The sequence below is a fragment of the Balearica regulorum genome, chromosome 4, assembly GCF_011004875.1.
Source record: "Balearica regulorum gibbericeps isolate bBalReg1 chromosome 4, bBalReg1.pri, whole genome shotgun sequence".
Lineage (NCBI taxonomy): Eukaryota > Metazoa > Chordata > Aves > Gruiformes > Gruidae > Balearica > Balearica regulorum.
Window position 1 is genome coordinate 38,187,484 of NC_046187.1, and position 13,122 is coordinate 38,200,605.

Consider the following 13,122-nt stretch of genomic DNA (forward strand, 5'->3'; position numbering starts at 1 on the left):
GTTATCAAATTGCTTCTTGAGTTTAAAAAACCTACCCTCTTTTATAATCACAACTTTAATGGAATTTGAAATGCAGTAATACATGCCAACAGAATTGAATATAGGAAACAAGTTATGACAGGGAAATTAAATTAATCACTTTAAAGGCATAGCACTAAATTTAAAGCTCCAGATTATTATTTTTTTTTAATTACTGATAGTTTAAAAGTGCTAATAATCTGAAAAAAATACACTACTATGGTGAAATTGTAGTTTCATCCTAAAGATGTATGGACATTGAAAATTTTGAAAACAATATAGAATACTACTTTCACAGAAAAGTAGTATGGTTTGGGTTGGAAAGGGTCTTTAAAAGTCACCTAGTCTACTGCCTCCTGCAATAAACAGGGATATCTTCAGCTAGGTCAGGTTGCCCAAAGCCCCATCCAGCCTGACCTTGAATGTTTCCAGAGATGGGACATCTGCAATCTCTCTGGACAACCTGTTCCAGTGCCTCACCACCCTCAGAGTAAAGAATTTCTTCCTTATAGCTAGTCTGAATCTACCTTCTTTTAGTTTAAAACCATTTACCCCTTGTCCTATTGCTACAGGCCCTACTAAATAGTTTGTAGCCATCTTTCTTATAAGCCCCCTGTAAGTGATGAAAGGCAGCAATTAGATCTCCCCAGAGCCTTCTCTTCTCCAGGCTGAACAGCCCCAACTCTCTCAGCCTGTCCTCATAGGAGAGGTGCTCCAGCCCTCTGATCAGCTTCGTGGCCCTCCTCTGGACTCGCTCCAACAGGTCCTTGTCTTTCAAGACAATATGGCAAGCCACATTATCATCCAGATCTCCTCGAGATCTTTTGTCTTACTATTAGATTTACTCTTCAGCTGAGTCAGAAAACTCATCCCACTGAAATATGAGGACTCTGTTATTCTCAGAACCACCAGACAGGAACATAGGGTAGAGAACATAGCTGTCTTTTCAGTGCATTTTTACATCCACTTAACTGCTCATGAAACCACATCCTGAATACTGAAAAAAATAGATTTAGAAGGCAGCCAGGCACAGCTCCCATACAACAGCAAGGTGCTGATCTGCCAACACACCACATGAAGCAGAACACTGAATGACCACAGAAATGGACTTGAGCGTGGATCCCCCTGTTCAGCCATTTGCACGGGGAAAACACAGTGCACAGCCGTCCTAGCATCCACAGGTAAAGGGAGGAAAACACAAATTCTTCCATAAAAGAAGTGCTTTCTTTGCCTCAAGGGATAATTTAAATGAACATTTTACTCGATGCAATGCAATGGAATAAGAGCATTAACATGCTCAGTCACTTACATTCAGCTGCCTTGCAGTAACTGCTTAAGCAGAACTAACAGTAATTCGCAAGTTTCTGCTGAAACTTATCGTGAAGCAGGCAAAGTTATATTAGTTCAGAATAACTTACAAATAATTGTTTATACATATAATATGTGTGTATATATATAAAAAACTCACATATATAATTACTAATATTTTAATATTTATATTTTGAAGTGCATATATTACAGATTATTATATACACATGCATGCATTTCTTTATACTGATACTAAAACCGTTTACTTAAAATAGAACATTAGATGATACTTGAGACCAACTCTATAAAAAAAAAAAATTCTTTCTTGATAAAAGGGGGATTTGCTTCCCAAGTGTCATGGTTTTACCTCAGCCCAGCCGGCAGCTCAGCCCCACGCAGCCGCTTGCTCACTCCCCCTCCTGGCAGGATGGGGGAGAGTGAAAGTGAGAAAACTCGTGGGCTAACATAAAGGCAGTTTAATAGGTAAAGCAAAAGCTGCACACAAGCAAAGCAAAGCAAACCAAGGAATTAATTCCCCACTTCCCATGGGCAGGCAGGTGTTCAGCAGGGCTCCATCATGCATAACAGTGACTTGGGAAGACAAACGCCATCACGTCTTCCTTCTTCTTCCCCCAGCCCCTTATATGCTGAGCATGACGTCATATGGTATGGGATATCCCTCTGGTCAGTTGGGGTCAGCTGTCCCGGCTGTGTCCCCTCCCAACTCCTTGTGCACCCCCAGCCATCTCGCTGGTGGGGTGGGGCGAGAGGCAGCAAAGCCCTTGGCTCTGTGTCAGCACTGCTCAGCAGCAACTAAAACATCCCTGTGTTGTCAACACTGTTTCCAGCACAAATCCAAACCATAGCCCCTTACTAGCTACTGTGAGGAAAATTAACTCTACCCCAGCCAAAACCAACGCACCAAGATTACTTCTGAAAATTAGAATCTAAGCAAGACATAGAGCATAACTTCAAAGATTTTCTGTGTCTCCTCTTTTATTACATTATATGCTAGTTCAGAGCCAGTCATGATAATTCTTTGTTTACTCACTTAAGTTCTCTATTCTGAGACTGAAGCAGAACATTATAACTGAACTGGGTTAGTGATCGACCACCTGTAGGAACTCAGCCACTTTTGTATGTTTTTGCCTCTGAAGGAAAAAGAGTCAAGATTTTAAAAAAGTGTGGATAGGCCTAGAAATTTGACAGATAAATAATGCTTTCAGGTTATGGCCTCAAAGTTGGGAAACAGTTTGAAAGTAAGACATCTGCATCTCTACAAGTAAGCATCTAATGCTGATGTTTCCAAAACTGCCTTTTTCCAGGGTTTAAAATTCCAAATTAGTGCTAAAATATTCCACTCAAAAATCCTTAGAGATTGAAAGAGAGTTTATTTAAGCTTTTTCCTCCAAAAACAGAGCAGAGTTCTTACTTTTAAGTCTCTCTGTGCCTTATTAGATGATTTCGCAATAGTCTTACCTTTAGGTTTCCTTTGTTTTAATCACAAATTATAAAAAAAGTCACCTTTAAAGAATATCATCAACACTGGACAGTGAAATATTCAAAATTCAGGAACAGCAAGATTAAGCATATCTTTACAGATATACACTTTTTCATCCACAGATAAAAAAGAAATAAGCTGGGGTTTAAATAGCCTTTGGATTAAAGACTCAGAAGTCCTGCTCATAAGATCTTTAAAAGCAATATTGTGACTGCATAGTATAGGATCTATACATAAAGTACATCATGCAAAGATTCGAGTTATCAGCTAAACACCCAGTACCTGAATCCCGATAAAAAGGTAAATCAGATTAGTCTGCAATTTTCAAAAAGGAATTAATTCCCTGAAAAATCAAATCAATATTCTGTATATCAACAAATCATATACATTAAAGTCTCATTTGCACCAGTATTCAATATAAATAAAGTTATTTTACTCATACTATAAAAATAAGTAGGAAAACATTGGATTCTTCTAGCATTTACATTATTTTTAGGTCAGTCTTCTCTCTCAAAGCAATTTTAGATTAACATTTCCATGGAGGACTGTGGGAAAAGAAAGTCATGGGATTTGGACACATTTTGCATTAACCTTTCAGGAAGATATAAATCTAAATCCCTTATACTTTAAAAATGCTGAGCTAATTTGCTTTTCTCAGGCCTGAGATAAAGTGATTGTCAAGAATGTATCAGCCTCTCATGTTCAACAGTTTTCTTAACACCACAGAATAAATGACAAGTAAATGTCAAGGAATGCCCAAATCAGAACTATGAATTAGCCTAGTCAAACTAAAGCAGAGTGTAAAAAAAAATAAAAAAAATTAATAATATTAAAACTACTTAATTGTAAAGACACTTAACTGTAAAACTCTGAAGAGAGATTGTTTGGGGTTTTGTTTTGCTTATTTATAGAATCCATGAGGATGTTGTTATTTTCAATATCTATCACAGGTATGTTATAGTACCCAACAATGTAACAGTAAACTGCTGCAAAATGTCCTTGTCTGTCTTCCTGTCTGTAGCTGCTTGAAACGACAAAATATATTTTCTTATTGATGTTGTACAGTACTCATTTATATGTATTTTGCTATAAATTTAATTCAAAGTAAACCTTTTTCAAGATTACACTTGCAGGAATAATAAGAAAAAAAACCAAACCAACAAACACTAAGTAACAGCATTGTACGCTCGTTTCTATTCTATACTTATGTCACACAAATGTGTAAAATGGGTCTTTAAAAGTTTCTAACTGGTTTAGATGCATGAGCACGTGTCGCGTGAAAGGGTACAAGTCTGATGTGTGGCTGAGGGAGGCCCTCCCGTTGAGTCACGAGGTTCAGAAAGGACCCCCTTGCTTTCTAAACTCCTTCTCAGAGAGGAGCCTAGGTGCGGCTAGGTCCAGTCTTAGTCCCAGACTTGGTCAACGGTTTATGTCTAAAGGGTTATGTGTGTAGCCACTTATCAGAGTCAACGTTTGCCTGTCAGAACCCCACTAAGGACTTTCACTGAAACAGTTTCGCAAAGTTGAAAAGAAAAATAGGTAATTTATTGAAGCGACAGATATAAAAGTTCAGAATTGCCATTGATAAATGCACTAACTGCAACAATTTTGAGCTCAAGTTAATAGTTCAGCGCTTTTGTTAATGATAGTTTTCCCGGGGTAACATCCGACATAATCGGAGGTGCAAGTCTTACCAAAGAGGCGTCCCTGCTTGGGGAGGAGAGAGGTCCAGGCCCGTCGACCCGTCCGGATAGTTGGAGTTCTCGTCCTCAGAAAAGAGGATTCTAAATGCCAGATTTATACTTTTGGCGAGGTGGGACTAAGTCAGGTATTGTGTGTCGATTGGCCCTTCACAAGGCTTGTTGTGCAGTTGATGGGGGCTGGGGGGGGAAGTGGCAGAGAACAAAGGCATTCAGTACAGAGGAGCGGTGGTCTGTTTAGTTTTACCAAAGTAACGTCAAGCTGTGAAGGCTCCCCCTCACCCCAGGCGTCACTTAGTTGATTAAGGAGCAGACCCGTCAGGCGCTGCATCTTGTTAAGATGAACAAATTGCTCATCTCCTGCCCCTGTTCAGGTCCAGTGCTTATCAGTGCAAGATAAGCAAGTTGCTCAATCCCTGCTCTCGCCCAAGCTGGACTCCCCCAGGGCCCCTTCTGCTGGGTCATAACGGCCCTGTATTCGGCACCAACAAGCCTGGATAAGTCCGGCACCCCACAGCACGGGACAAGAGAAACCTAGTATCTGACCCTGAGTTCTGTCTGAAACCCAAATTGAATTCTGCTCACTATCCAAATGTTAATGTTTTCCCGACATCCATACGAGCCAGATTGATTCTGCCTGAAATTGCATTTTAAATGGAATCTCCAAACCAGTTACAGGGCACAGGAGACACTAACCTAACTTGTAACAAACTAGAATCATCCCTTCTCTAAAAGGGCACTTTCTCTACGGTTACTTATAAATATAGACTCATCTTCCAACATGTTATATATTTGACCAAAATGAATTTGAACTTAATAGGAAATATTTTGCCTAGGAATCCAAAACTTGATAAATACCATGGCTTTTTGCTGGTTTTCCCCTCCTGCTTCTCCAGCGGAAGAAAAGGTTGATTTGCTTAAGAGACTGAGGGTGACAAAATAATGATCTGAATGTCCTACACTGTGACACCCAGACGTGCCTCAATTTTGAGGAGTATGATAATCCCCTTCCTGCCAAGGTCACCAAGTCCTCCTTCTTTCACTACATTGGAATAGTAAAACAAATAGCAAACAGGATTCTCTACTCACAGACAGAAGAGCATCATGACCTACATCACTTCCCCAAGGCTCTATTTTCCTCTAGAGTACAGCAATTGTTTCCATCTCAAACTCTGACATCACCACTTCATTACCTTATGCTGGAGGGATGGAAATCTTTAATGCCTGAGCAATTTCAGGGTCAGAATGGTACAGAGAGAAAAATCAAGTATACCATAAATAGACAGAGAATATAACGGGTATGTGCTGGATACACTGCAAAGGAAAAACCAAACAGCCAGTCACCAAAAGTGAAATATCAATGCAAGTGGTACTACACCTCTTTTTGATATAAGAGGAAGAGATGACTGTTGTGGAGTGTCAAGAAGTAGGAAAACCCCCCAACATACGTGTGTGCTCTCTACCTTGCAGAATGTGTTAGCCAAGACCAAAAAACAAGTACATCTCTATGTGGCAAAGTAAAGCTGTGGAGACTGAGGACTGCAGGATATAACAAATAAATGTAAAACTATGTGAAATAAATGCATCATGATGAAGAGTGTAACCAAGAAACTACATGCTGACCATGATTTCTGAGAAAAATGCTCACCAAAATGCCACCTCTTTGCACTTTTACTAAAGTTTGCTGGGATATAAAGGGGGCATACTGTTATACAGGACAACCTAGGAATGGTGGAATCATGTGTGTGAAGATCCAATAGAAAGGTTAAACAGGTCTTTATAGTCTAGGCATACTTTTCACTTGTAAATCAGATACTGTAGAAAGTCTACTTTTGGTCAAACATTCAACCAAAGGATTCAGTTGAAAACCCACAAAAGTACTTTTTTTTGGTTCCATTTTGAAGAAAATATTTTGTTATTTCAGACCTCACGTGCAAGCAATCCTCACAAAACAAGTTTAAGATTACCTAATTTACACATTAAAATTAAGTCAAGATTATTAAATGAATATAGGCAATGACATGCCTCCTCTTTAAAGAACATATTACCTGTATCACTTCTTCCAAAAGACAGACCTCCAAAAGACAACTTAGTCTGAGATTAAGTAGCAGTTTATTCTTGATCATAAAGAAAATCCTAGATTTTTGTTCCCTACTTTCCACAGTACGGAATTTACAGAGTTAAGTCTTCGAATTTAGAACATAATGCAAACAGTAGCCTTTGAGACTTAATATAGACAAGCTTAGATACTTCATAACCATCATCACTCCCACATTAGTTTCAGCACTTGGTGACGCAAGTTATTTTACACCTGTGTACTCACATTACTCAGGTGGGAATGGAAGAGCCAGAGAGAGAAAATTCTGTTTCCAAGTTCAAAGATAGAGCACGTGACAGTTCCCCACGACCATCTCTGCGTATAGGTGGCTGGCTTCATGCTAATAAATTGCAGGCATTATGCATAATTTCCATCTATTTTAGGCCTCAGAAGTAATTCCAATGAAGTATTTTTGTAAATCATTACCGAAAAAATTCAGAGCATCAGATTCACACGAAAACCAACAATATTATCCTTCCATAGGTATCACTGATTTCATTTACAGCAAATGAAGACTACCCCACACTCCATAACACTGAGTAAACTTTCAAGTGATTGAGATAAAGAACGAACATTACTGGTATTTGCCCTGGAAGGTAAGCTGTTCTGTAAAAGCCTGATGCTGTGCCTCCAGCAATACTTTTATCTGCCTTGTCATCCTTGGCTGTGTTTTCCATATTTTCACCGGTCACCATAGCAAATTCTATTACCAACTGTTCTGTGCAGACTCAGCAATCCTCTAAGTTAGACTACGTGCATCATTAAATTCACTAGACAAGAATAACTAACTATATCTCTGACTTGCAAAGAAACAGAAAACAGAACCTAGAAATAACTAAATACAACCTTAAAAAAAAAACAAAAACCACCACCAAACCAGCTTATTTTTAGTTTTCATCTGTGTGGCACTAATATGCATCCTGGCATGAGTGCCCAGTATGATTCAAAAGGTCACTCAGGCAAAAATCCAATCTCTTCTTTAAAGAAGAACATTTGTTAAAAATAATTCTTGGGGGGTTTTTTGGTGGGTTTTTTTGCTTTGTGTTTTGTTGGGTTTTTAAAAAAAAACTTTTTTGGGTACTGTTACTCGTTATATGATTCTCAAAATAAATTGTACCATACAAAATGTTTTACCCCCTAAGGGAAAATGACAGCAACTGAGATTTTCATTAGCATTAGTTCCCAAACAACTAATAAAGGAACAATTCTTCAAATTAGCTTATATCCAGTGAAATGGAAGCAGTCATTATCTTCCACAGCAAGTCCAACTTTCAGCACAGCATGGATATTTTAGATATAAAAAGATGTAGGATAATGAAAGAGCACAATAGCACAAATGAAAAGCTAGGCTTCCTGAGCACCAGTAATTCAGGCTAGTCTATTCATGCCTTTTAGTCTTTAAAGACAAAAAGTCTCTGGTGAGAAGGCAGAAGCTCCAGAAGCATGACAAGAACAGTTTATGTTGGGATGGCTCTCACGAGACCCTCTGGCCCACCTCTCCACGCAAAGTGAGGACACTATATCGCACAGACCCTTTTCCAAGATCAACTTCTGAATCCCTCCAAGACCTCAGGTTCCATCATCTCTTGGAGCAACCTGTGCCAATGTGAGCTTCCCCCCTCCACACAGCACTTACCAGAATTTTCTTTTAAGAATCTTGTTTGTCCTTTTGCTATTCACCTCCAGGAAAAGTTCAGCCCCTTCTTGCTGCTGACTGTTGTTCAAACTGGAGTTATAAGCCAGGAAAAGTACCAATGGTTTTTATTTACAAATTTAAGAGTGATGTTGTCAACTATGTGATTTTCATTTCCCCATGTTACCATAGTTACATTTATACAGTACAATAGTTTACTGCATCCATACTTCTATTTATAAACTTCAGCCCTTTGAGAAATTATAGCCCTCTAAAGCCTCTGCTTTTCCTCGAGTCTCTCCCCTCTCGCTTTTCACTCACCCCATACCTTAAGCTTCGCCTGGAAAGCAGCCCGTGTAGAAATGTTAAATCCCACAGGGGGTAACTAAAAATGTTACAGAAGTGACAGGACTCTATTGCAGCTCTCCAGGCTGATTCTGAAAATAGGCATCATATGAGTCATAAATAGAGAAATATTAGCCTACTAGAAAATACTACTTTACTGAAGACTTGCTTCTGACCCATCACAGCGCCAGAGCCTAGCAATCCCTGCTACTTTTGGCACAGACGGAGGGCTGGTGGGAATCACCTTTGAAAATTCTGTCCTGGACTCCAAACTCTTCTGATGTTGACATTGCTTTACTCACCTTTTGAGAGGTAAGAATAGCTACAAAATAAGAAACACTCTCTTCTTTGGAGGCTTTTACAGACTTCCCAACTATATCTCATGGAATGAAAGTAAACTTGTAAAGTTCTAACCTCCCAACAATTTAGTAAATCCTAAATCCTAACAATTCAGTAAAAAAAGTGAGAAAGTTAAATACTGTATAAACATGTCATCATAGTAGTCCTGCACCAAATATTGACTGTTTTTTTTCCAAATAAATGTATTTCAGACATAAGTAGTGGATTAGGTTGGTTAGTTGAAGGAACATAAATGAATTCACAGGTGAAGTTACTCTGCAGGGAAGATAAGGCATGACAGCATATTTCCTCCAGTCCGATTCATCTTGGGTCACTCGAGTGTAATTTTAAATTTCTTTTATTCAAACAGGGTGACTACCCAGCAGAATCGCAAAATTCTATCTGTACATATGGAAGGGCAAATTCTGGAATTAAGGGGGTTTCTGAGGGTTTGGTAGGTTGTTTTTTTTTTTGTTGTTTTTTTAAACACAAGGACTGACGTGAAGTGCGTTCAGTAAGGGTTGTAGAAGCTGGGATCCACCTCTCCTTCCCTCACAGCTAAACACTTCATTGCATAAATCTGCTTCACAAATTTAGCACAGGTTTTGGGGGTTTGGTTTTGTGGTGGGGTTTTTTTCCTTTCGCTTTTTTTTTGGAGGGGGGAAGATGGACAAGTTGGATAGTTATGTTTGGCTTTAAATACATCAGATATATTCCAATGGTTTTGTGCAAAAAAATTTGCTTCATCACCTTTTCCGGTATCAGTGCGCTAATCCAGCAACTTGCCAACTGCTGAGACATATGTCACAGTGAAATTCCTAGCAAACAGGTGTTTGCTGGTATTTTCAACTGGCATCAGGATCAGACACTATCGATAGCCAGAAAGAACAGAGATTTTGAAGCCCTTCTGTTGTTGTGTTCCTGTATTAGAAGCATTAACTACAGTAATGCCTAAGTAGCATCTAGGAAAAATAAGGTTTATTGCAGTACATGCTGAACATTAAAATTACATCTATGTTAGCAAGTAGTGTGGACCAACTGGAGCACATCTGTAGAAGTGTTGGTGCCAAGGACCAGATGTTTACACGATTCACACTCCATGTCTCCTATTTTCTGGCTGGCTGGCTTTTTTAATTTGCAGTATCTCTAGAGAGGGTGCATTACACACCAAATTATTTCAGATTAAAAAGCTCAGCCTGCTCCTCAGTAGCACTGATCAAAAATTGAGCTGGTGTGCATTACTGTTCAATTTCCAGCAGCAGAGAAAAAGGAAGATGCCTTAAAGTGCTTCCTTTGCCAAGGATCTGTCCCTCTTGTGCCTGGGACACCAGCGCAGTCAGAGTGCAGCAGGTGAGTTACTGCCGTCCTGGCTCTAACACTTCAATGTAGTAATGTGTTTAATGTAACACAGTAACGTAGTAACACAAATAGCTGAGGCCAAACAAAACTAGCTATTCTTGCCGCTAAAATTGTCAGGCCGCTTTCCCAAGCTTTACAGTCAGGGCTTTAAAGGCCTGTGGACAAAGACAGGGGCATTTTTTCAAAGAGTTAAAGACACAGAACAAGTATTTCCACGACATTCATTTTTCTATCGAGTGTACCCAGTTTTAGCTGAACTTGCAAACACACCTCAGGCTCTAATCTCCTCAAATCACTGCAAGTCTATACTGCTTGCTCGATAGCAAGTGTCCAGCACACTGAACCAGGGTCTGACAGTATCTGTGCAACACTATTCACTACAAACAGCTATAAACAGCTATACAAGGAAATTAATAATCAATGATGATTGCATTCAAGATTTTTTCTAAAAAAAAAAACAATGAGAGTTACAGTAGCTCTATTTTCAAATTCAGATGTGCTACTCTAGCTGTCTATTGCAATGCCTGTTCTCCAGTATAAGTGATGTTCTGTGTAACACGCTATTTTGGGGCAAGGAAATCAATCCTCCAAATATTTCAAACTCAGTCATCATACTTAGCTCTCAAATAATTTTATAGTGAGGAACTAAAGTTGATTCCAAGGAAAGTTCTGCAAGTGTGACCTGTACTCACGAAATGCAGAACACCTGCAAAATTTGTTTCGACATAAAAAACCAGCAAGTGCGCACAGAACCCGTATTGCCGCTAACAACTAAACATTAATAAAATAGCTCAAACCATAACAAAGTTATGCCAAACTACATTCTGTAACCTAGTTTTATATTGCGTTTTCTTACACGCAAAATATTATGGGGAAAGAGGATACACTTTAGTATAACCAAAATCTTAACAGACTAACCATATTATTACTAGTGCAGATCCAATTATTGCAGAAAAAAGTAAACATTACTATACATTTAAAAAGGTCTCAGAATTGTTATACATACACTTCCTGTTACCTCACTCCTTTTCCTGGTGTTATGCTTACCCTGCAACTGACCCTTTGGATCTCGAGGCTGATGGCATCCATTTGTGCCAGGGACATATGGCAAGTCATCAGCATCCCAAATCCGAGCATGACGTTGATGATTTCTTCCTCCTTACTCTATAATCGACTTGGATCACTTTTGTGTTTGATATCACACTTGTAATATTTTGCTCTTTCTTCAGCTGTCTGCCTGTTCACAACTACATCTGGTTTTACTGTATGTGGTGCATTTTATGTTATATACTTTCTCTCCCTTTTATACTTAAAATTTGTCTAGAGCCCACCCATGCCCTGTGTCTTGACATGCCAGGTGCTGTTCTACACTGCATCTTGCACTGCCACTTAAGGCTGCCATTATCATGTCAGGTCTCTCTTCCTCTACACTACCTTATCCCATCAAAGGCATCAATACGTCACTCTATACAGAATACCTACTTGCTCCTGCTGTCTATATAAAAATCTATGTATATACCATAGGAAAAAAAAAGTACATGTAAAACAAATTAATCATACCCAGCTGCTCATTAACAAATTGCTGTTATAGCTAAACCAAGTAGAAAGCAAGCTCCAGGTGAGTCAAGGGAAGCTTAGACAAAGCCAACCTGCTGAGGTTCAGTCACGAGGCTGTACTGAGCTTACCCCACACCAGTGGCCCATCACCAGCAATGGTAATAGCTGGGCTACAGCTTAGACAGACATTCTCCCCCTTCTCCTTTTCCCCAAACATTAAACATTTGCAACAGACTAGAATTGGACATTCTTTTTACTGGGGGGAAAAAAAAAATCTGCAAGAATCAAGAACCGAGTAAAGATTAGTGTCTGGAATGTTATGGTTCTGAAATAGAGTTTGTTGCCACTGTACATACCTCTTTTCCATACAATCTGAGATCTAGACAACCTTCTCAGTTGCACACCTATGAAATAGTAGGTTTAGATGTATTAGAAAATAATTACTTAAATATATTATAGGAAACTTTGGATGACTGAAATTAAATTCTAATTCACGGTAGCAGCATCTTGACAAGATGGTCCCTCCCTCTGTGCATTACATTTTTTCTTCATTCTGAAGTTATTTGAAATTAAAGACTAAGCAACATCTGCAGATGTTGCCTTTCAATACATATCCAAAGTAATGAGACCAATATCAGTTTGAGAATACATATACATACTGCACATTTCTATCAGTTCTGTTCAATGGTTCAAAGTGATTGTATTGTTAATGATTCAAAAATCATTACAGATAGTAATGATTTTTAGTGGAAAAAATCATCTTTAAGATGTCTCCGCCCCACTTCCCCCCCACCCCCCTTTTTAAAGTCTTCATGCAGTCTAAGTTTTCCATTCTAGTTGGTCATAGACACTTCCACAGAGACAAAGGAGATGCAACTGTAGGACTGACCCTTTGGACAGGTGGAGGTTGTTCCAGGCTGTCTTTAGTTGACATTTCCACCCCCCTCCTAGAAATAAGCTGGGAGAGTTGATGAACCTCATAATTTCAGAAGAGACAGTTTTGACTTTAAAGACAACCAAAGAGCAATCTAGTACTACCTGCATTTTGGATACAAATTTAAACAAGTGTTCTGAAATGGTATATTTTTTCCTCCCTGACAGAATACTCTACCATACGTATCTATGAGCATTTCTGCACAAGGAGCAAAGACAAGCTAGAGAAGTTATGCTGGTTTTTCATTTCCCTATACCATGCAGTTTTACATCCTAAAATTAACTGCAAAATGTCTAATCGGTTGATCGTCTATAGCTATTGCCACTAAAT